The 21,807-nt window shown below is 42.8% G+C and overlaps 1 long non-coding RNA gene across 1 annotated transcript in view; it reads left to right on the top strand.

Annotated features, from left to right (window-relative positions):
• The window catches only part of LOC148779146 (uncharacterized), a 31,307-nt gene extending 12,861 nt beyond the window's left edge, over positions 1-18,446 (top strand). The window contains exon 2 of the long non-coding RNA XR_016048170.1: positions 18,149-18,446. This is a non-coding gene — a long non-coding RNA (uncharacterized LOC148779146). The remainder of the gene's footprint in view (positions 1-18,148) is intronic.
• The last annotated feature ends 3,361 nt before the right edge of the window (positions 18,447-21,807 follow it).

Below are 21,807 nucleotides of genomic sequence, written 5' to 3'. Positions count from 1 at the left end.
GTAGAAGAGAGAGGACGACATGCATGGGAGAACACGTGCGTGTGGGGTGCATAGAGGAGAGAGAAAGACTACCACGAGGAGAAGAGAGATATTTTGGCACGTATGAGAAGGGGGCATGTGCGTAAGAGAGAGAGAAGTGGTCGCACGCATGTGGGGGAGAAGCACATGCGTGCGTGCACATGAGAGAGAAGGGGGCAATCGTATGGGCACAGGCTCGGGGTAGGAGCCTGGCTTGGGCCTTGCACAAAGAGGAGAGAGAATGATGTGCACACGTAGATGCATGCATGAGAGAGAGGAGACTCAGGCTCGGGCTCAACCCAGCCCGGCCCAATGGCAAGGGGAGAGGGGGGATGCATGTGTGAGAAAGAGAGAGAGGGCTCGGGCTGGGGTTTGGGCCGAAGGCTCAGCCTGACCCAATTATGAAGAGAGAGGAGAGAGAAAAAAGAGGGTCCGATGGGCCCTAAATGGGCATGGCCGCCAGACCCAGAAGCCCTCTTTTGACGGTGAGTGAGGCCCTTCTTGCTTGGATTATTTTTTTGCATGTCCTGGCACCGGTTTCATGCGATGCTGATGCCGTTTGACTCAGTTGACTATTTTGGCCCTCCCCAAATTTTGTTTTAAACAAGCAACTTCAAGAGAAATTGTGTCTTCTGGATTAATCTTTTCTCTAAGTGGTTTTTTTCTTTTTTTGAAATAACCCAAAAGTATTCATGGACTGGGTTGGAATATAGGATTTGAGAGGGGTTATCGAGGAAAGGTGAAAAAAAACCTTTTTTAAAAAGGGCGTATATAAGAGTGGGAGAGGGTTCACTTTTGATCACTCACTCATTTTTAAAATTGTAGCGAGAGAAATTAAGGGAGCCTTCTAGAGTGAGAAAGTGGGCTTGCAAAAGGGTTTTTTTCTTTAAGGCAAGGTCTGATGGCAGGGGCATCTGGTACTCTGGAATTTGGTTAGCCGACTCCCTCATGATTCTTTTGTTCTTCCCATGCTCCTTAGCACTTTATATGCTTATTTTAGCACTTAAGTATTTCTTGCGCTCATTAAGCACCTTAGCATTCCCTCGAACATTTTTAACACTTACTTAACACTTTTAGTGTTTTTAAGCATTTTTGGTGCTTTTTAAGCATTTCAAGTGCTTTAAAGCCTTTAAGGTGCTTTTGAAGCATTTTAAGTGGTCTTCAAGAATTTTAAGCACTTTTAAGCATTTTAAATGCCTTTTAAGTACTTTTAAACGCGTTTTAAAGCATTTTAAGCACTTTTAAGTGCTTTAACTGCTTTTTGGGCGTTTTTTATGCTTTCATAGTACATTTAACACTTTCAATGCTTTTTGAGTACTTTTAATGCTTTTTAAGCACTTTTAATGTGTTTTAATTATTTTTAGTGCTTTCTAAGTTCTTCTGCATGGATTTCACCTGAATGGAAGGAGGCTCTATTGGGGTTCGTCTTGCTTGGGTACGTCTCACAGTTAAGTTCCTTCCCTGAGCATTCCTCGGGGTACCTTGGATTGGTCAGACACCTTCTTTGTCAAAAGTCCGATTTACAGGGGAGGTTTTGCCAAAGTTTTGCCAGGCCTTGTGTCTTCCCTTTTTTGCTTTTTATACAGGCTTTTTTGTGTATCCATGACTTATTTGGGCGAGCAGGAACCTTCCCAGGTTTAGCCTGGGACTGACTCTTTCACATGTGTCAATCTTGTGAGAGGGGAGCCTATATGGCTTACAAGGCCCACCCGCGCTCCAAGTGACTGAAGACGAGGAATCGATAGTCCGGGAGGAGGGAATCCCAATATTCCATTTCTTGCACCAAGATTTGGCTTCTAGCAAGGCCCTTCCTAGCCTCGGGAAACAGATGGCCAAGACAAAGGTATTTATTTGGTGCCCCGATGGACTTTGAATGCCGGGGGAACATCAGTTTGTGAAGGGGTATAGCCCTTGGACCCTTGATGTGCTCCAGGCTTATGAAGATGACCTCAAGCTTGCTTCCTTATTAGAAGTAGTATAGAGTTATGCGGGATACTTTGACTGTTGTCCAAACACTATGAGTTTAGAGACTTGAAGCCATGTTAGCAATTCATGGCTCTTTGATCATGGTGAGGGCGGCTGCTCCTTATTGGACCGGCACTTTGTTGGGGGCCTCCCAATGATGGGGGGCCATGTATGACGATTTTGTCCTGTACAACTCAGTCATCTTTGGAAGGAAACCATTGGGGGGTGAAACACGTCCTCCCGGCCTTCGGGAGAGATTTGAGATCTATCAGCTACTCAGCTCGTAGGCCAACGATGGCTAAGTGAGCTTTTCTCACTGGATTAGACTCTTCTATGGTGAGCGCCTAGATGCAGTCGAGCCTGAATACTGCATTCTGGGCGATAAGGGAAAAGAGAGTGCGAAAATCATTTCTGCAACCTTCGTACGCTGGTCCATGAGAGACATCCTTTATCTTGGTGCATACTTGGCTCTTTTTCTATGTAAGTTTTTCATTCCTGGGTCCAGCGATGTGATCCGACCAGGTTGTTTCTTCGCAGTCTGTGACATGGTGCGATGATGTCAGTATGCCTTGGCACAACCGGTGCTATGCAGCATCTATTACGACCTTGGGGCAAGCCATATAAAGGGGGAGATGGACCGGGGCTAGTATGGGGAGAGGCCTTCCCAGGGAATTTTAGGACGGTATTCCTAGTCCATTATCTATTCGGTTGGCTTTCGGCTTACTTCCCGAGCACTTACACGACGAGTGCCGCCTTATCTAGGACCATGTGTACCCAGCTTGTGAAGATTACTGGTCAGAAGGCCAAATTTCATACCCTTGGTCATGCACAAAGCCTCTTTGGAGGGCATTCTTTCTTCACCCATCGGAACCCGTTTCCTGTGGGCAGTTATATCGACCGCGCGTTTATCAATCAGCTGGGCCATGAGCTCATTGGTGCTGCGACTAATATCTTCGAGCTGATGTTTCTTTTGAGCATGAGGGGGTGTATTTTACCTGTTCGAACACCATTTGACTCGAAACGTGAGGCGTACTACCCTCACTACTTTGCATGACAACATGGTTTAGACCAGGGGTGAAGCGGTGCGGGAAAGAGTGCTCGAAGAAGAAGAAGGATGACTTGGGGACTTGCCAGGAGTCTTGGAAGACAGTACACGTAAGAACAGCCAGGGCAACCTGCATTGAAGTTATGGAGGTGAACAAATTTGTTGTTCCCCATTATGGAAGAATGGGTCAGGCGACAGAGGATTACTGGCATTGGTAGAGAATTACCAACAGCTGGCATTGGCAAGTTGATCATCCTTAGAAGGGTGAGAATAATACCTGACGACATGATACCAAGTAAGGTAGGAATTTTGTGCTGTCTGCCTTTTTGAAGCCCTTTGAATTGGAGTACCCCCCGAGACTTGGAGCAGCTTGGGGTCCCGCGAGCAATGGTGGTAGATGAGGAGTCACCACAGGTGCTTGCACTTAAAGAGAGGACAAAGACCCTCTTTGATGATCTTTGCTCGATTTTTGAATGAAAACAGGGTCGCAAAGTTTGCGATCGAGAAGGGCACCCTGTTCAGGATTATAATGCCCTCATATGTAGTGGTCCCCATTCAGCCCTTGACATCGGTTTTCGCTATGGCCATGTTTCAGAAAAGCCTGAGCCACCTTCGAGGGAGAAGAAGAAGAGAAAGAAACCAGTGACTTTAGACGTTTTTGAATCCAAGCTTGTACAAGAACCACTTGCTCGTCAAAAGAGTGCCAGATTGACAAGTCAGCTTCCAGGTCTCAGCGTGTCATTGATCCTCCTTGTTCAGCCTCGACTGAGACTGGTGTTACGACTACCATTGTTGCGGGATGCCCCGATTCAGATAATGTCCCTCTTGTATCAGAAGTCATTCCCTCAGTTGTGCAGCCGGTGCACGAGTCAGCAACCGCTGCACCGATTCCTTCTCGGTGGGTCAGCTTCGGCCTTTCTCTTTGTTCAAAGGAAAGCGACCCTCCCTCAGTGATGGGGACAGGCAGTATGGTCAGTGGGACCATTGATGGTGGCATGGATAACCTTCCAAGGGAGGGCGTGGATGCCAATGCGATGCTTGGGAAACCTCTAGCTGCTCCCCACTTTGACACTACTAACGTGGCTGAGGCCTTGGTTTTTCTGGCTTCAATCGTCGAGTCCCGCTCGGAGCCAGAAGGGTCTTTGAGTGCGGGCCTTGATGGCACGGCCTCAAAGACGACTATTGATCTCGCGATTATTCCTCCGATCAAAGTTACTTGAGCCCCGAGCTCATCAACGATCAGCTCACTTTTTAGTGCCAAGTCAGCCATGGTCATGGGCATGCAACGCTTGGATCTTCAATCATTGAAGGGGTGGCCCCTTGCGGAGCTCGGTCCTGAATATGCCAATCTTCACGGCTGTACAGCTGCCCTGGGCACTCAAGATTGTGAGAAGGAAGCCTTCACCCATTTTGACAATCTTTTGTGTAAGTTGGAGAATTGGCAATTAGAGGCATTGAGGGCAGAGTTGGAGGGGAATGAGCTTCAGGGGGCTCAACTTGCCATGTTGGAGGCTTCACTTGAGCAGCATCGTGAACAAGTTGATGGATGCACTTAAGAGGAAGGCTACTCTAATTGCTCAAAAGTCCGACTTCAGCAAGCAAGGTACAACCCATTTGACAAAGATGAGGGCTTTGAAGGCAGAGATACTGAGGATGACCCTGAGTATGGCGAGCTGAAGAGATAAGTGAACCGGTGGAGAGCAGAGAGTCAGATTTTATCTGACGAGTTGATCGGGCTCAATCGCATCATTGAGTCTGAGACCACTTCTGCATCACAGGTTGCCCAGGCAGTGATCGACCTCAGGAAACGCGCGCAAAAGTCTTGTGGGCGTTTCGAGACGGCGAGAGCAAAGATCGGCTATGTTGTTTTATTGTTTCTAAGGGCGTTCTTGTTTCCTCCCTTCTTACCCTTGCTTATATACAGACCTTGACAACATACATGAAATGAAATACCACGATTTGCTCACGTTTAATCCGCCTTTCTCATTTTTGTGGTTTGCATTCCTTTGCCTTCGGTTGCTGTCTCCTGAGAGTGGTGAGCCGTTGAGAGCCTTTTTTGTGGGTACGTTTGCCCTTCACGTGTCTTCGACTTAAATGCCCTTTCGAGTTTTCGTTCAAGTCCTTAGGGTGTGCCATTTCTGGTTTTTGCAAAACCCCATGAGATTTTTTTTATTGTGGTGTTTTTGCTCATGGTTCTTACACCATGTCATTCAGTTTCTCATTTTTACTCACGATGCCCTTTCAGGTTTTCACCGTGCCCATTTTTTTTTATTTCTGACATTTTTTACTCACGATGATTGATGGTGCTACAGTGCCCCGTCATTTTTTTTTTCTTTTGGCTTTCTTACCCACGATGCCCTTTCGGGTTTTTGTCATGTCCATTTTTTGGGGAGGAATCTTTAAGGTCATGCCACCAGGAACGTAACGATAGTGTGTTTTAGGGTCACACACTAAGACCTAAGGGCGTGTTCAAGGTCGTGCCTCTGAGACCGTAACGATAGTGTGTTTTAGGGTCACACACTAAGACCTGAGGGCGTGTTCAAGGTCGTGCCTCTGAGACCGTAATGGTAGTGTGTTTTATGATCATACACTAAGACCTGAGGGTGTGTTTAAGGTCGTGCCTCAGGGACTGTAATGGTAGTGTGTTTTAAGGTCGTACACCAAGACCCGAGGGCATGTTCAAGGTCGTGCCTTCGAGACCGTAATGGTAGTGTGTTTTAAGGTCGTACACCAAGACTTGAGGGCATGTTTAAGGTCGTCTCTCTGGGACCGTAAGTCATGGGTAATACTTCTTTAGGTAGCGATCGTTGTTGGGAGGCATGGCTTCCTCTTCATTAAGATGAGCCAGTACATAAGCTCCATTGGGGAAGGCTTTCTTAACCAAAAATGGCCCCTACCATTTTGGTTCAAACGTGAATTTATGTTGCCCATGCATGATGATGGGTCTTTCCACAACAACGATTAATTCACCGTAGGTAAATGAGCGTATTTTGACTATCTTATCAAAAGCTCGTCTCATCCTGCCTCGATGGAATTCTAGGTTTTGTTGGGCTTCAAACCTCTTCTTGTCAAGCGCTTCCAACTCTTGATAGTGAAGCTTGATCTTCTTGTCTTCGGTTATGCCATGGTGTATTACGATGCAGAGTGAAGGGAGTTGACCTTCGAGGGGTAGGACAACTTCACTCTCATAAACCAAGGACTAAGGAGTGGAGTCGGTAGCATTCCGCATGGTGGTGCGGTAAGCCCATAGGAATTCAGGGGGCTTCTCAGGCCAGTTTTTCTTTGTTTTTGAGACTGATTTCCACAAGATGTCACAGAGGGTCTTGTTGAAGGCTTCATTAGGACCATTGGCTCGAGGGTTGTAAATAGTGTACTTCCACTCAAAGCCAATCTGGTTGACCATGCGATCGATACACTGGCTTCGAAACTAAGGACCATTATTTGATGTAATCCGGTCAGGGAGACCGAATCGATAGATAATGTGGCGCCGGACAAAGCTAGCTACCATCATCCTAGGGACATGCATGAGAGGGATTGCCTCAGCTCATTTAGAGAAGTGGTTTGTAGTAGCCAAAATAAAGACAAGTCGCTAGCTGAAGGTAGGCCAATGGGACCTACAATGTCCATGCCCCAATGTGAGAAGGGCCACGATGCCATTGTGGGGTGGAGAGGTTCTGGATCTTGATGGATGAAGTTTGCGTGCATTTGACACACTTGGCACTCTTAGCATAGGCCAGAGAATCCGGGACCATGGAGGGCCACTAATGCCCTAACCTTTGGAACCGCTCATAGAGCTTGGGGCCAGATTGGTGGAGTCCACAAATCCCAATGTGCATCTCCTCAAGTACTTGCCTCGACTCTCTCATGTTAATACATCTAAGGAGGATGCCTTCAAAAGAGTGTCGAAAGAGAACATTGCCTTCAAGTAGAGTGTACTTTGTGGACATCCTTTGTATATTGTTGTGCTCAATACGATAGTTTGGAAGCCGACCATGCATGAAGAAATTGATTATGGGCTCCCTCCAATCTTCAACATGTTCAACCTCTGCGCACAATGGGTCAAAGAATTCCACCTTAGGCTCAGGGGCTGAGGCTTGCTTGACTTCTTTTTCAGCTTTAATGACATCTCTAGCTGCAAGAATCGCCTCGAACGGGAAGGTGGGCACTCTGGAAAGAGGACCCTTTAATCATCTGAGTCAACCTCTTCAATCTGCTAAGTATGTGTCCTTCCGCCACCCATATAGGCGCAGGCTCTCTCGACGGGACCTGCATGGTCGCATCGAGCTTGGAAAGGGCATCAGCTTGTGAGTTCAACCTACGGGGCACATGTCCAAGGGAGAAATCATCAAGTCAAGCCATCAAGGTCTTAGTAGTGTCATGATACGGCTTGAGATTGTCTTTTCTCAAATCATATATTCCCTCAAGGTGCCGTATCACCAACTTGGAATCGCCAAAAATGGCTAATCGCCCCAAGTTTGGGTCAATGGCAATCTCACGACCTATTATGAAAACTTGGTATTTCGCCTCATTATGTGAGCTGATCTTTGTTAGGGAGAATGGCAAGGGGATAATTCCATCTTGAGGCGTAGAGAACACCACACCTGCACCACCTCATTCTAACTGGAAGCCTCTGTAGAAGTATATCTTCCAGTCAAGTGGTTCCTCTGCATAGAACACCTCTTCATTAAGGAGGTCACTTGATAAGGGCGAATCTGACTGCAGGGGGTATGCAACTAAAAAGTTAGCTAGGACTTAGCCTTTGATAGCTTTCTGTAGCACATAGGTGATGTCAAATTCCATAAATAGCAGTGACCATTTCGTCAGGCACCCTGATAAGCAAGGGCGTGGCATGAGCAACTTGATCGAATTAGCTTGTGAAATGAGTCGGACATCATAGGTGATCAAATAATGGTAGAGATTTTGAACTACGAAGACTAAGGCTAGACACATTTCCTCGATCGGGGAGTAATTCTTCTCAGCCCCTTGCATCCTGCGACAGAGGTAGTACAAGGTGGTTTCCTTCCCTTCTTTGTTATGCTACGCAAGGAGTGCGTCAAGTGACTCATCGAGAGCGGTCACATATAAGATGAGAGGCTTCCTAGGCACAGGAATAGAGAGCACCGGGGGGTTCAGTAAATAAGTCTTGATGTCCTCTAGAGCTAATTGACATGCCTCATCCCATTCGAAGGGTACATCTTTTCTCAACAGGCATGTAAAGGGTTTACAACTTCCTAAGAGATTGACAATGAATCTCCGAATGTAGGCAAGCTTGCCTTGAAGAGATCTAAGCTCTCAGAGATTTATCGGCGGCGCCATCTCTTAAATTACTTTGATCTTGATGGGCTCGACTCCAATCCTCGACACCTGACAATAAACCCCAGGAATTTCTCTGATCGTACGTCGAAGACACACTTCAAGGGATTCATCTTGAGCTAGTGAAGACGAAGCCGCTCAAACACCCATTCAAGATCTTGAATATGGGTACCCCTGTCTCCTGATTTCATCACCGATTCATCAACATAACATTCTACCTCCTTATGCAACATGTCATCAAAGACGGTAGTCATGGCTTGTTAGTTCGTGGCAATTGTGTTCTTTTAACCTGAATGTCATCATTGCATAACAGAAAAAAGCAGTAGCATCTTCATCTTCGAGTGTCATCCTTATCTGATTGTATCCCAAATAACCATCCGTGAACGAGAAGGCCTGACAATGAGCCGTGGAATCAATGAGCATCTCAGTGAAGGGAAGTGGAAAGTCATCTTTCGGACATGCAGTATTCAAGTTATGAAAGTCGATGCAGACCCCGATTTGCTCATTTTCCTTCTTAATTGGTACGACATTGGCCAACCACTTCGGGTATTTGACCTCTCGGATGAAACTCATTTCCTTGAGCCTTCTTACCTCAGCATCAATGTGAATTTTAGGGCCATATCGAAACCTCCTAAATTTCTGCTTCACGGGCTTGAAGGATGAGTCGATACCGAGCCGATGGACTGCGACCTGAGGGCTAAGACTATACATCTCATGATAGTACCAAGCGAAGATGTATCGATTTGCTCGTAGGAAGATGACATACTCCTCTTTTTCTTCCGGTGACATGATGGCTGAAATGAAGGTTGGCCTTGGGTCAGTCTCATCACCCAGATTTATCTCTTCTAGATCATCGGTTGTGGCTTGTATGCCATCTTCCAATACTTGGGGGCTTGCTCAACCTCCGCTTCATCGGCAGTCAGAAAGCTAGAGGATTCCTCTGTAACCTTGAATGCCTCCACTTTCTGACTAAGAGTTACCAATTCTCTTGCCATCTCCACTTCGGCTAGGGTTTCAATGACATGGGACATAGACACTGTCTCAGTTTCCTGTGTGAACTGGGAATGGTTGGTTTCAAGGAGAGAGGGGTTAAAAGGTGGGAAAAGTGAATTTTGAGGAGTTTGGATGAGTTAATGAGGACCTGGGTCGGAGGGAAAAGGCTTAGAAGATGAGGGGGAAGGGTCTTGAGGAGCTTGGGTAGCTTGGGGAAGATCATCTTGAGAGAGGGGAGGTTTGTGAAGTAAGGGAGGTGGGGGTGAAGGTTCAAAAGGTGAGAGTAATGAATAGGGAGGGGCCACCATATTGTATGACAAACTTCATATTGCTGGGAAGAAGGGTGAGAGACTTTGGCATATCCAATCCCTTTTCTTGCATCATTTTGAGCAGCAGCTACCTCAATTGCTTTGAATGGGGCAATCATCCCTTTGCCATCTTTTAGTGCTTGAATGATCGTGGGCTCATAATCCATCTTCCTCATGACTTGAGGGACTTGGTGACTATAGAGACGCTATTCCGGAAGTACCTTAGCATCTTTATAAGGATGTCCTTTGGTGGACCCAAGTCCATTGGGACTTCATGTCTCTGAAACAAACCCCAACAATGGCTTAAAAGATGTAAATTTCAAGAGGACCTCTTCTACATTAGCCTTCCCTTTTTTGATGACCTCCCGTTGACCAAGAAGTTTTTGATGACCTCTAGTTGATCCAAGTGGTCAAGCTAAGGAAGAGGGGTGTTATTAGAAGCTTGGGCTGGTGAAGGGGGAGTGCCAATTGTAATTGGGTGGCTCAGATCTCCTCTTGCCAAGGAGTCTGAAATGTGCAAGACCTTTTGGGATTGCACAGATAAGCTGGCCTTTGGGTAAGTGTTATCCTCCCCTCTTAAAGAGGTCGGGATGCGCAAGACCTTGTGGTCGGCTTGGTTAGCCTCAATAGTCTGGTGCGATGCTTTTGCCTTTAGGAGGGGGATGGGGATATGCAGGACTTTTTGATAATCCGACATCTAAGTGACCCTTGGTGCCAGAGCATCAATGTCCATAGCTTCCTCATGCTTTGCAGTGGGTTCTGGTTCGGTCGTCATTAGGTGTGACTCTGGAGTCAGGGGAATGGGGGATGAAGTTTGCCCTCATGGTATTCAAGTGGTATTTCCAAGGGAGAGATGGGGACATTTGCATGGATAGAAGTCAAAGGGAGTACCTTGCCATTTCTCTTCTCCTCTTGGAACATGCTGAGGAGAGTTCTTCCCACATCTTCTGCATCATTATGAGAAGATCCTTCCACCTTTCGTATGGGATGAGCTTCTGAGGCCATTACTGGCTCTTGGGGTGGTTCACGATTGGCAAAGTAGTATTTTGCATCCGCATAATGAGTTTCAGCGATGGAGAAAGGTCTCTTATCAACATAGAACGTGTATTGTCTCCCTTCCCGACTGTAATTGAAACATTGGTGAAGTGTGGATGGGACGACCCCTGGGTCATGCATTCAGAGGTGACCGAGCAAGATATTATACGAGGTATCCATCTCAATCACATGGAATTGGGCATAGTCGTTCAAGTCACCAATTTTTAGATAGAGAAGGATCATGTCAGCCGGCTTCTCCCCTGACTGATTGAACCCCTGAACTGTGACGTTCATCAGTGTGAGATCGTCTGGTCTCAACCCTATGTGGGTGAGAATCCTTCTTGGGATGAGGTTTACTCTAGATCTTCTGTCAAGCATGATTCGACATATGGGATGAGCATGCAACTCACCAGTCACGAAAAGGGGTCGATTGTGAAACTTCCCTCCCAATTGAAGGTCGTCATCAGAGAAAGTGACTGCCATATAATTGTTTAGAACTGCAGGGTCCACTTCAATCCGCTCAACTTGGGTCTCATATACTTCGGGACGGGAGAGAGCTTGTATGAGAGCCATACAATAATCACCTTAAACCATTAGAGAGTCATAGACACTCAATAGGGCAGGGAGTTTCCTTAGGTGTCCAATCACCTCATACTTGACTTTGTCATCGTTTAACTCATGGACTCCTTGGTTTTGCCACTGGTCTTCGTGGTATTGGAGGTGGTGAAGCAGGTTTGGGTAATGGAGGGTTGTTTGTGAGTGTGGGTTGGCTTGATCGCACAGCTGGGCTTGGTATCAGTTGGTCAGATTAGATGGTTGGAATGGGTATAGGCTAGATTGACTGCGTTGCCGGGATGGGTGTAGGCTGGTTAGATTGGATGATTGGAACGAGTACAGGCTGGCTAGATTGTGCAGTGAGGGTAGGTGTAGGTAGAACGGGGGATGATGTAACTTGAGGGCGTTGAGGATTTATAATGAAAGTTGGAGATAGGTTTGGGTATGGAACTAAGGGTGGTCCCGGGTATTTGAGGAGGGTCGGTGGATCAGATGGAGTGTTTGGCTATGGAATTAGTGGCAGACCAGCGTATTTTAGGAGTCTTGGTTGTTTTGGTTTTTATACGAGTGGTTGAAGTTTCCTCCCTAACCTTAAGACAATTTGGCTGACATTGATCATCCCTTCAGCGACTCGCATTACGTGGCATGCTTCAGAAGAAGAGTACCTTTGGCCTTTTCTATCCGTCCATTGCTGTTTCTAGTCGGGCTTAGGAGGCCATCGAGACTTTTTGGGCCTCGGGTTCCGGTATCGCTCGATCAACTCTTCAGGAGAGGGAAGGGGTTTCTTCTTGGACCTGGAGGCTAAAGCATCAGCAACGGTTAGAAAACCAGCTGCATGTGCCAGCTTGAGAGAAGAACGGTTTAAAGAGTCGGCGATAGGAGAGGGGGAAGATCTTTTAGGGTCATCACTCAAGTTGGATTGAGCCAGGTAGCTTTTGGGGTCATCACCTGTATTACAATCAAGTAGGCTTTTAACGTCTTCACTCTCATTGGACGTAATCGGGAAACCTTTTATGTCATAACCCTTGCTAGGCATGTGCAGTGGATCTTTAAGGTCTTTACCTTGCATGGACCATTGAAGGGTGTTTTTTAAGTCATCACCCTTATCGGACGAATGAGGGGAGATTTGGGTAGATGCCACTCTTGGGACGACTTCTTGACTAGTTTGTAAATTCTAATCATAGCCATCTTCATGCAACATGACTAGTTCGGGGAGGAGGTCTTGCAAGGTTAGCAAATGAGGGAATGGTGGGAGGAACATTGCATCAAAGGTGGGTTGGGGTATTTCTTCTCCTTTGGTGACCAGCTCACGGGGCTCGTCTACCTTTTCCCTTCTTATTGACAGGAGCAGGCTGGCGAGGCACGCAGGGTCTACGTGTCATGTTTGCCTAGCGAATTACCTTCCTCTTCATGGATTTCATCCTACTTTGCCCCTTGGAAGTTTACTAAGGCTGTGAAGTAGTAGGCTCCTCGGAGTCGTGGACCTGAGGAGGTGCATCTTCACACGTGGTTTGTTCTTAATTGACTTCATGTACCATCAGTCTAGGCTCTTGAGCAGATTGTTCGTGGTCCATGACAATGACGTTCACTGCTATCCGTCCTCTTTCCATCTTTTCTTGTACAAGAGCTCGGAAGCCGAAACACTGAGATATGTCATGGCCTATTATCTGATGGTATAGGCACCAAAGATTCTTAGTCCACTGGACTATGTGTTGAGGGGAGATCATTTCTTCTTGGACCATCATGGCAAATATGGCGGGGACAAGGTCGAATGGCAACTCATTGGAATGAAGCCTTCGAACTTGTTCTTCTTCTTGGACTGTGACTATGTGAGAAACTTCAGCGGTCTCGAATGCCTTCTTGAGGCTATCCAATTGTATTTGGCCTTTCTAAATCAGTGTTTTGATGTGGTCATTAAGGGTGAAGCGATCTTGGACTGGATGCCCCTACATCAGGTGGTATGCGCAATACCTCTTGTTGTTCACGAGTCTGGTCTCATTTGACCCTTTGCCTCAGGAAGGACAATCATTCCTTGCTCCAACAGCATCCGAAAGGGGGTCGGGACCCACTCCTTATCAAAGTTGCAAACCTTGTTCCTCTTTTCTTCTCAATAGTCCTTTCGATAGAGGCCTTGAGGTGGTGGAACCCTATTGTAGGACTATGATTGTTGTTGCCTCTGCTGAGGGTCTCCTGAGTTTTTAAGGGCAATATGCCCTGGAAGTGTCCAAGGTTTGAAGAGGGGCATGGTCAATAGATTGTTTAGCTGGCGAAACGGTGACTGCTGCACTAATTGCAACTCTTTGCTAGCTGCCTCGCGATTATTACCAGTATGCTGGTTGACTCCCCCGCTCGAGGTTTACAACGAGGCTCCCCTGTGGTTCTTGAACAAGCTTTCTATACGGACTGACTTAGAAATCAGATCTGAAATAATGGTGGGGTTCAAGGCTTCAACATGCAATGAGATCTCGGATCGAATATTGCGGACACATGGCTGCACTGCATCAGTTTCTGGCATAGGGTTGCTTTGGTACATGGCCGAATCCTTCCATCTGACGATGAACTGATGAACGGGTTCATGTGGTCCCTGGGTCATAGTAAGATGTTATATGGCCTGCATGTCCCTCTCAACCTCATAGAAGTGCTTGTAGAATAAGTGCTCCATCTCTTCCCAGGACTGAACAAAGTTTGGTGGGAGACGAGCATACCACCTGACTGTCGGTCCTTTTAGGGTTTCCACAAATTGACAGAGAAGGAGTCTACCGTCTGAGGCCGTTTCTTGGCATGCAGACACAAAGTGTGCAATATGCTAATTGGGTGAGCCTGTACCATTGAAGACCAGAAGCCTTCCCTTTTGGTAATTTGTCGAGAACGGAAACAAATTGATGAATACAGGATAGTTGTTGCGATAAAGAGCAGTATCTTGCACCCCAGGGATCTGTCTGTTTCGTAGGCTATGATTAACCGTAGCAAATATTAGTCTATGTAATTGGGTGAGGGAGAGCCTGAGAAGGCATCGGGGGAGAATAACCATACGTCGTCAGAGGAGGGGGAGAGAAGGACAGAGATATATAGATAGAGAAGAGAGAGGGAAAAAAGGGGATGGGTCGATGGTTTACTCGCCAGCCCCGCTAAGTGCGAGAGAGAGAGTGAGAGAGAGAACGAGAGAGAAAGAGGGGAAAGAAGGAGATGAAAGGGGGGAGAGAGAGAAAGAAGGAGAGTGAGAGGCAGAATGAGAGAGAAAGAGGGGGAAGAAAGAGAGGGAAGGAGGAGAGAGTGAGTGAGAGAGGAGAGACAAAGAGGTAAAAGAGAAGGGAAAAGAGAGAAAGAGTGAATGGGGGAGGAAAGAGAAAGAGTGAGGGGTTACCTAGTGTGGCCCTTGAAAAGGACCGGGGACTAAATTGGGAGTGAAGAGTTCCAAAGAGGAAGCAAGGGCTCCTTGGTAGGAAGTGAGAAGTTTTAGGGGTATTCTCCAGTGGGGGAACGTTTTCTTTCTCTTCTCTTTTGGGGAAAGGAGTAGAGACAAAAATATTGCAAACCAAGGAAACTCAAGTCAATTTCATTCATTTTTGAGCTTATGAGCAAGAGAGCTTTTACAAATGATCATGCAATACTTATATAGCACCCCCTTGGAACAAGGGTGGATGCTCAAAACTAACCCTAATGGCTAAAAGTTACACTTTTATGATTTAAATTTAAATCCCGTTTTTGGGGAAAAATGACCAATTTGTCCTTACCCACAATCTTGAAAATAGCAATATGGTCCTCAAAAAGGGGCCATGGACTATGGTGGTCATTTGGGGCTCATTTCAAGCCCCTCCGACAATCTTCCGACAAAAAAAATGCACGAAAGTGATGGTCTTGGCGAGGCGATCGTTTTGACATACTACTTGATCCTCGAATCGAAGTGTTGAGTTCTTGACAAAATCTGGCAAAAGATAGGAAATTTACGATCTTAGATCTTAGATCTTATCCGTTCTTTGATGTTTTGACTCAATCTTACTATCCTAGACTGATGGGAAAGCCACCATAATCATTTTGTGACAAGAATGACTCGATTTTGTCATCGGAACACCACTTTCTGAATTGGGGAAGTTGCTGGAATATGGATTCCTGTCGTCGAAAAATACCTCTTTTTGCAAACTCAAAATAATGCCTTTGTGGTTGTTTATCACATATGATGTTCAGCCCTTGACGTCATGGTCGCAACAGACTCGTTTCAAGTTGATTCGAGGTCGGGGCTTCATGATATGACTGTTTGATTTAAGGGATCTCCTTCTTGCATAAATCTGTAATACATGAGTTTTCTTGAACAACTTCTCTCTAGGATTTCTTCCACCTTGTGCCGTGTCACGGGCCATGCCACGTATCAAAACGTGAGCGTCGACGAGAAGAAGAACCTCCTGAAATTTGGGCTCGATCCGACTTAAATGGAGAAGTTATGACCTTTTTGAAGGTGATCCCGAAATCATAAGACAGTTTCCATTTCACCGAGGGTGCACCAAAATAGTGCATACCCTACCTTTTTTGGGTAAGTTGACCGTAAAATGGTCTAGAAGTGACCGAATGAGTTGAAATTTGATATCTGGGGGGTTTTCAGACATTTTAAATCCAATGAAAGTAGTCTGGTGGTCATCTGTGGCCCCGTTGATAGGGTTGTAGTTAAAAGGTGCTTTTTCAGCATGTAAAGGGCTGAATTTGAAAATTGGTTTTACGTGTGATCTACCTTAACGTCGTCGGATCGCGACGAAACTTGGTGGATGTTCTAAGTGAGTCAAGAGCTACCCCCACATGCTTTCTGGGACCGATCCAATGCCTTTCAAAAAATCGGTCTAGATTAGGGTTTATTTTAATAGTGCTTCCATAGTCTGCAGGCATTTTGGTACTCGCGGGCCTAGATCGCTATTGGCTTCCTCTTTATTGGCACCGGGGATACAAATGTCGAAAAATTCCTTATAACAATGTCTTGTTTGGATCAAGACCAGACTTGTCCTTTTCCATGAGTATGATTAGGCAGTTCCAATGTAACCCTAAGAATGAGCTTTGGAAGGCTGTTAAAAGAGTTCTAAGGTACTTAAAAAGAATTGAGAACTATGCACTAACGTATGGGGGATGTTAAAAAATTGTGGTGCAAGTATATACAAATGCTAGCTATCAAGATGAACTTGATGGCATGAAATCTACATCTATATATGTGTTTGTGCTTGGAGGTGGTGTTATTTCAAAAAAAGAAGATGTTGTGGCATTATCCACAGTGGAGTCAGAATACATGGCTTGTTGTTTAGCAGCCATTAAGGCTATATGGATAAAGAAGTTCTTTAATCGACTATAGTTTTGAGGCTGTATGATGTGCGTGTGAGGATCTTTTGCAACAACTAAGCTGCATTTTTTGGGAATAAGTTGCCACAATTTCATAATAAATCCAGGTATATCAAGCCGTGATATTATCATGTTCGAAATGAGAAACAACTTGGAGAGATCGAGATGACATACATTCCCACAGAGGCAATGGTTGCAGACCCTTTAACAAAATGTTAGTTTCAAATGTTTTGTATATAGGATGAGACTGAGAGAGAGTGAAGAAGAGAGATTGTAAAACCTTCAAAGACCAACTGGAATATGCTGGGTTTTTTTGGACCTTTAAAGGCCTTACGCGAGCATGTAACGAATTTTGTGTTAATGGAATAATAAACTCCAGTGGGAATATAGTCCAGAGGAATTGAAGTTGGCAATACTGATGCCGAGACTTAGACTAAACTTGACGAGATAGATTGAGTTGAGTTGTGAAACCCTATGATACCTGAGCATATAGCACAACTGGAAATGTTAGTAGGGTTAACCCTTGATGAGGTAGGAGAGATGCCTGAGATAGTTATCTAATGGATTGTGATCCTTGTGAGTGATTGATAGGCTTGAAGGGACAAGGGCCAAATCGTCAGCATAACCATCACACAACATCTACATATAATAGTTGCAGTGGAAAGTGAACACTATTGAGGGTGTTGCCTGTACATGTATGAGAGGTTGTCCCCATACACCAATTGCGAGGTGTGTGAACTAGTATGTGTGACTTAGGCTTGTCCCTAGAGGGAACTTGCAGTCCATAAACTATGATTGTGTTATCATCACCTATTGACTAAGTTTAATAGCCCAATCATGAACTCCTATGATGGACTGTGGGTATACTAAATTAGTTTGAGAAAGTGAGTGTGGGATATGGTCACTAGTAGGGATGGGGTGCCTCAGTATTTTCACATTTTTTTTAACGAAGTTGGATTTAATTCCTATCAAATTAATTTATAAATAATTTATTTTGTTATAATTTATTTTTAGAATATTAAAATAAATTTTTAGAAGTCTCTGGATATTTTATTTCATTAAAATTGATTTTTAAATAAGCTAAACTAAAGTTTTTTGCATTTAAATATTCATAAAATAAAATAAAATATTTATACTTTTCTAAAAATCATTTTATAGTTCTAAAATTATTAAAATATATTGGGGCCCATTATACTCTATTGGCACCACCATTTCAGCGCATTTTGTTGAGGCTGTGGGGCCCACTAATGCCATGGAGTGGCAAGCCCCACTTTTCTCCCTCTTAAAATAAGATAGAACAGTTTTTGAAAAGAGACTAATTGATTTTCAAAAGTAGCATGTGTAGAGATTGATTGAAAATAAAAGCGAGTATATTATATTTTATGTACATTAAATATTTGATAGAATTAGGTTAAGAAAGCTAAAGAATAATGGTCTAGCACCTTCTATTAGATCATTATGGTTGATATATGGATTGTATGGCTAAAATCTTTCACCTCGCAGGTCACCTTTGATCAATAGTTTAGATAAATCTCTAAAAAGATGGCTAAACCCTAGAAATTATAACCTTAACCTCATCTTTATAACATCTCTCATTTAGGGGGTCTTACGCTCTCTCTCCTCAAGGTGGCATGCCTCCCCGTAGAGAAACAAGAAGAGAGCACCTTTGTTCCACTTGCTCTCAAACCCATAGAAGGATTTCTACTCAAAGCTTTCCAACACAGTGAGATCTAAAAAAGTCCTTGATCCTGTGCGCCATTGGTGGATGAGATCCGGTGTAGGGTGTACAAAGTTCAATTAATATAATCTTTTGACATTTTATTTATTATTATTGCATTCTAATGTTTCTTGTTTCCATGTTCAAGTTGGTGTAATTTTGATTATGTAATGAAGAGTTGTTAAAATGGCTGTGAGAATCCAAATTTATTTATTTATTTATTTGAGTACTTATTGTAAACACCGGATTTATGCAAGTGTTCTAACCTAAAAAATTTCACACAACATAATCCTCATAAGAGGGTACTAAAATCTCAATTGAAATAACATACATCTTTAGTCTCCTCCAATAACTCAAAATTTTATACTACAATTACCACACCTTCTAGTTTACTAATCAAACTTCTTCCCATTTTTTAACTCATACCCTATAGATTTTGAATTTAGTATCATAAATTTATTGTTTATTTGAAATTATATAGAGAGACATTTGAAAGACTTCTATAAAAAATAAATAAAAATAATGCTTATCATAATAAAATCATATTGTCCAGATGACTTATCATGTTGAAACCAATGTCATGTTAGAAAACATGTGATTGCATGTAAGCGCCTTCCAAAGGCACTTAAAATAAGTAGAAAATAGTGTCATGACTGTAAAATGGTACAAGTTATTATTATAAAATATTTTTGGAATGGTGATAATGTTATTATTAAAAATATTTTTGGAATGGTGATAATGTTATCATTAAAAATCTTTTTGGAATGGTGTGATGATGATTTTAAGTCAATATTTTAGTGGAATTTTGTGACAAAAAGAAGAAAATGATAATTCTGCATTTTAGTAGAATTTTGTGACAAAAGAGAAAGAAACGATAGTTTATAGGCACGTGCTGGTAAAAGGGATAGTTTATAGGCTCGTGCTGGTAAAAGGGATAGTTTATAGGCACGTGCTGGTAAAGGGTTAGTAATGCATTTCCTATATTCCTTCTAGACATAGCCAAACAATAACAATGTATTTCTCAAGTTGCATCTAAATACCACCCAAATAATAACAATCTATTTACAGGTAATGTATTCCGCAGTAATGTATTACGCCAGTAATATATTTCACAGACAATATATTTCCAGGTATCCGAACGACCCCTAATGGTAAACAAGATCGAAACTTTCAATACTGATTCATTGAATCAAGTAACAAAGACAAGTTCTGGAAATGCAGTTATATCTTTGTTACAATGTTTGCTCATGCAGTCTAGACATATGCATTCAGAAAGAGCTCCATATGGTGAAAGAAAATGGATTCTTCAGAAATAATCCGAAAATTTCATGGACTTCAATATAAGTCTTCTTCATATTCCAGCCTAGCACATAAGAAGATAGAACATCAATGCAATAAGTTCTGTTATTTCTTCTTTTTCTTTTTCTTTACTTGGTTAGGTAAGACTCAAGTAGTCTCTAAAACATTCTATGTAGAGAAAGATCTAGAGCAACATGCCTCTTCTCTCATTGTCTCCAAAACCATTTTGACTCAATATAATCAATTCACAAATAAAGTAGCGTTAGAACACAATTGACAACAAGATACAATCTTGAGAAAATTACAATCAAATCACAATCATCACGGAAGTCTCATTCAGATTTGCACCAGACAAGATGCATGCGTTGATGGACATGACCCAAAAAAAAAAGTGCACAAGCAAAAATAGAAGTATGAATGGGGAAAACAAACTAAGCAACATTTTAGCATTTTGAGGTAGGTAGTACTGGTTTGCAACGTTGAGGCTGAAGCTCTAGACCTCACTTGTACGAACCAAGCTACTCACCAACAGAAGGCCTCAAGTATCGACCTAAGCATCATTCGTTGGATGAAAACAAGGTAAATTCATAAGAAGATAGATTCATAGAGCAAATCATATATGAAAAAGGGTAGGTAGGCTTGGTTGAGTTATTGCAGAAAACTTCAAGGGTTGATATTGTTGACATCTGCCACACCAACGTGATTTCCTACCATTTGGACTATGCCCAATTAACAAGATCAAAATCAATTAGTAACAACATCTGATTGCATTTTTCAAGAGCAAGGAGATAAATAAAATAACAAAAAAACTGGAAGCCACTAAGATTGTGGCAGCTTCTAAAATCCCAAAATAGCAAAGAGCAAACACCTAAAACTTTTTATTACCAAATATCCAACATTGAAGTTTCCCAACAAAAGCCTCATATAAGAAGAATAACAACAAACATTGAACATAAGAGTTCAAACGAATGAAAACAAAAACAACAAGAAAATGGACAAAACAAACAAAGAAATTTAAGACCAGGCTCAAGAAACTACCGAATTTAGGGTCTGTATGGTTCACAAGATAAAGAGGGTAGGTCGATACCTATCAAATAGGATCCAAGACCACTTTGATTTTTAAAATTGAAGGCTACGATCTTCTTCTCTTCCTTGAAGAGCAAACAAATGAAAAATGTATCCCCAAACAAGGGAAAAGGGCACATACTATTACATTTGATTCCGTTTTGTATGCTAGATTCAAGCCTCAAGCCAAATCTACTTTCTCGATGAGGATTTGACTATTTTATTTGGGTGCGGTTTTAAAAATAGTAAAATAGGATTTGACTATTTTAAATTCTAAAATTTTATAATTAGGATTGAACATAGCTTTTTAAGCCATTATAAAGTTTCAACTACATAACTAATCTTTTGACCAAATTTAGAGGTCCCATATGTAAAACCAAATTTTGGGCATTAGAGCTAAAAAGACCCTAATTTTGATTTGGAAAGTACACGTGCGGGTGTGGTTTATGTAAGTATGAACACCTCAAAAATCTACCTTAAAAATATTTTAAAAAAAGATTTATATAGGGTGCTAACCTTATACAGTAAGGAATCTCAAAAATTTCTCAAAAAGGTTGTTTTGATACTAGAAAGCTATCTATTTGAACATCTCGATCTCAATATGTATGGATATAGAAAAATAAAAATTTTAAATTTTTAAAATAGTATATATTATTTATGCATATAAAAATTAAGGTGGTTGTTTAATTTTTACTTTTTTTTTATTTTTATGAGAAAGGATGGTTTTGGGGATTTAGTTGTTTAGGATGTGGATAGGATTAGTTGTTGGGTTGATTATCATATATTTGTTTTAATGAGGTGGCTTCGTTAGGATAAAATAAAAAGGGTAATACGTGAGTTTTAGAGAGAGATAAGGGGGGACTTGAAAAAGTTGGATGTGACGAAGAGAGAAGATAGGGAGAAACACAAAAATGGATAAGAGAGAAATATATGGTTTTTTTATTTTATTTTATTTTATTTTTCTATGTATGTAAAGGGGAGGTGTCCCATTTTATGTAAATGAGTGTTCAAAATAATGGATCGGGCCGACTAGGTCCTTGCCCAATCTGATTAGTCCAATCGATTTTGACTAGATCGGCTGACTAGTGCCCCGATTTTTTTAAAAAATACAATTTTTGAAAAGAAATCCAAAAAAACTAAAAAAAAATCCTAAAAAAGTTATAAAAAAAATTGTAAAA

This window comes from Amborella trichopoda, chromosome 13, assembly GCF_054954075.1.
Source record: "Amborella trichopoda isolate Santa Cruz 75 chromosome 13, AtrichopodaSantaCruz75HAP2 v2.0, whole genome shotgun sequence".
NCBI classification, from domain to species: Eukaryota; Viridiplantae; Streptophyta; class Magnoliopsida; order Amborellales; family Amborellaceae; genus Amborella; species Amborella trichopoda.
Note: the sequence above shows the minus strand (reverse complement) of the source record. Positions and strands in the feature narration are given on the sequence as shown.